This window comes from Octodon degus, unplaced genomic scaffold (assembly GCF_000260255.1).
Source record: "Octodon degus isolate 3935 unplaced genomic scaffold, OctDeg1.0 scaffold00015, whole genome shotgun sequence".
Classification (NCBI taxonomy): domain Eukaryota; kingdom Metazoa; phylum Chordata; class Mammalia; order Rodentia; family Octodontidae; genus Octodon; species Octodon degus.
The window spans coordinates 13,385,356-13,389,051 of record NW_004524591.1 but is presented as its reverse complement, the minus strand read 5'-3'; positions in this window follow the sequence as shown (position 1 = coordinate 13,389,051).

The window sequence follows — 3,696 nt, the reverse complement described above, 5'->3', positions numbered from 1 at the left end:
GCATGTGGTGCTGGGGGATTGAACCGTGGTCCCTGTGCTTTGCTAAGCTTGTTCTAAGTAGGTGCTTTAGACCACTGAGCCATCTCACCAGCCCCCTAAATATTTTTATAATAAAGAAATGATACACATTTGAGGAGATATATTTAACCTTATTCAAATATTACACAATACAGACAGGCAGGAATCAAACATGGTAGTCCATTTATGTGTGTAATTTTTACGTTTTTAAATATCCCTGGTGCAAAAAAAAAAAAAAAAAGTTACATAAACTTGAGGATTTTATTTTATTTTGTTTTGTTTATACAACTTTTATGTACTTGGCTATAACATGTTTAACTCTATTAATTGCCACACCCAGACATTAATTAACTTTATTACTATATTATCAGAAAACCCCACAGATAAAGAAAATAAATGCATTATTTACTATAACAAAAATAACCTTTTATTTAAAAAGCAAATATCATTCTTCATCTGCATAAAGGCTCTAAGGGTTAAAATGCTTGTAATCCTAGTGAATATGACTTTCTCCTTCACACTGTAATGAACTAATTTAGGAATTTTTAAATTTATTATTATTTTTTAATGTATCTTGTACAGGTTCTGACTACACAGCACAGACTCACAATGATCTTTCTGTTTTTAGCCTCCCCGGTGTGGGGATGACAGGCGTGCACCACCATGCCCTGACTTGGTTGCCAGCTCAGTGTACCCAGGGGCAGAGCTGACGCAGCATTCAGTGCCAGAAATTGAACCCTGGTCCCTGCACACCTACACAGGCACTTAGTCCATTGAGCTATCTCACCAGCTCTTGTTTTATTTTTTGATATATGAATATTTTAATTGAAAAAATACTTTAAAAAAAAAAAAAGACTTTTAAGGGCTAAGGAGATGGCTCAGTAGAATAAGCGCTTCCCTGGCAAACGCAAGGGCCTGAGTTCAATCCCTGGTTCCACAAAAAAAAAAAAAAAGACTTTTAAAGAACAGAGATAGAAAAGCACTATTAAAAAGAAGAAGAAGAAGAAGAAGAAGAAGGGCCAGCCAAATAGCCCAGAGGATTTAAAGTGCCTGCAAACAAGCGCAGGGGTTAGGGGTTCGATCCCCAGGATTGCCCTGCCAGCCCCACCCCCACCCCCGGGGCGCACTAAGACAGCAAGAGACTGGGCAGTGGCCCGCACCTGTAATCCAGGCTCTTGGGAGGCTGTAAACAGGAGGGTCACTATGAGTCCGATCTAGTAGTGAGACCCTGAACACCCTGTACACTCTTCCCTAAAATACAAAAAAAACCCAAAAAACAAAACAAAACAAAAAACCCCAAAAAGAAAGAAAAGGGCTACCATTTGGTTGAAATATCACTCTTTGGTTGAAGCTGCTCTTCAGTGGCTTTGTTGAGCCACTAATAACTTTATTGACATCTGCCCTGAAGCAATGTTCTAGTTCAATCTCAGCTTCCCTAGTTCCCAATAAAAGAGAGCTAGTACATAACAGGACCCAGGTTTCATTTAAAAGCTGAGATTCCTCTTCACATTTAAGTTTCAAAAAGCATCATTTTCTCAACAGCAGCAGACAAGTATCTCTGGCTCCTCCATAAGGACATTTTCTGAAATAATACTGTTTACTTTGATTAAAGTATCTACAATTCGATCATGTGCACAATTAAAAGAGGTGGATCAAGTGATAGTATATTTAATCTACATATTCATTTAGCTATTTATCTACATATTTGGTAGATAGATTAAACATTTAAAAATATGTGACTGCTATTACTTCTATCTGTTTTAAATTATACTTTTTTAGTAATGTTGAATATGTAGTACTAAATAAATGTTTTTTCCCAAGACATTTTTTCTTATTTTTTTGTATTTTAAAGAATACAAAACAGTGCTAGAAAAAAAGTATTAGAAATGATATAAAATTTCACTAAACAAAGAATAGGAATTCAACAATGGTTGCTGTATTACGTGATGTTGTCTTCAAAGATTGAAAACTATATACATAAAGGAAAACAAGGTCCACAATAATATAAACTTCAAGATACATTTGTATTATTTAAATTCTGAAGTTTGTATACTAATAGCCTTTTAATCCAATTTGGGCAGTATAATACATTCAGTCTATATTGTAGATATTGTCTGTATCTGCTTCAGGGAAGATCTCAATAATGTTACTATTGGCTCAACATGAAGAATGGTATGTCAACCAAACGATAGTCCTTTCCTACTACTGGTCTTTAAAAGAGCTTATACAGGGGCTGGGGAGATGGCTTAGTGGAATAAACGCTTGCCTGGCAAGTGCAAGAACCTGAGTTTGATCCCCAGTTCCACAAAAAAAATAAATAAATAAAAGACCTTATACATAGAAAAAGAAAATATTCCTAAATTACTTCATTACAAAATAGGGGAGAAAGTCATATTCTATTAGGATAACAAACATTTGAACCCTGATAGCCTTTGTACAGATAAAGAATGACCATTTGCTTTTTAAACAAAAGCTTATTTTTGTTACAGTAAATACTGCATTTATTTTATCTGTGGAATTTTCTGATAATACAGTAATAAAATGAATTAATCTGTGGGTGTGGCAACTAATAGAATTAAAGCTTTAAAAACATCATATTGAAAAATTCTAATGGGTAAAAAAGACATTCTAAAAATAGTGTTTTTCCTGCTTGTTTTAACCTGCAACTTCAGAACTGGAACACAAGTTCCATCTTGTTCTGCTCCTTCACTAATGGTCCACAGAGAGCTTCCCTGCAGCAATATTGATAGACATCTGGTGTCCAATTGCACACCCTCACTGCATTCCATACTGGACAAAACTGACCTCAACTGGAAGATTTGTTGTTGTTGAGATAACAGAGTGATGCTGCCTTTAATCTTACTGTCTATTTTCCTAGAGTTAAACTCTTCCTCAACTTTTTTGTTTCATTAATATTTACAACAAAATTCAATTTAATCCGTTTTAAAACCTCATAATATTGACTCTGGATCTCAAAAAACTTAGAATATGTTTCTATGGCTGCAAGTGATAAGCACCCAAAGTCTACAACACTAAAATTTTGATAGTTTAGTTTCTGATGGTAGCTTTTTTAAATATAAGTTTTCATCCACTTAAATGAAAACCAAAGATATGTTTGGATTTTTGCAGCAAAAAAATAGAAAAACAAGGAAATTATCATAAGAGACACAGGAATTAAAATCTAGATACAGGAGCAAAAATCTAGGCAATTTTCAACGAACAAAACAAAAGATGTTGATATCATTCTGCATTTAATTGTCCCTAATAAAATGTTCAGAATGTAATTGCAATCATATGTTTCTGATGTGATAAAATGGTATTTGTATTTGACTATGATCACATCTCCCTTTGTTAGTATCATTTATATGAATTCAGTTTTAATAGCTGTATTAAAATTAGACTGTTTATAAGCCAGGGATTATAGTATTTTAGATTAATGAGGGTATTCAACAGTAATGTTTCAGACTGGTTTGTATCAAATAATGCTTGTTTTAAAGTCTTTACTCATATTTTACAGAGTATTACTTATTTACTTTTAGGTAAATGCTCTGGCACTGACCTACATCCCACCAATATTTAGTTACTTTTAAATTTTTTAAAAATAATTACTTTCTTAGAAAGTCCTAGAAAATTATAGGAAAAACATTTTAAATTACAAGATATGAATAATTTGGTCTT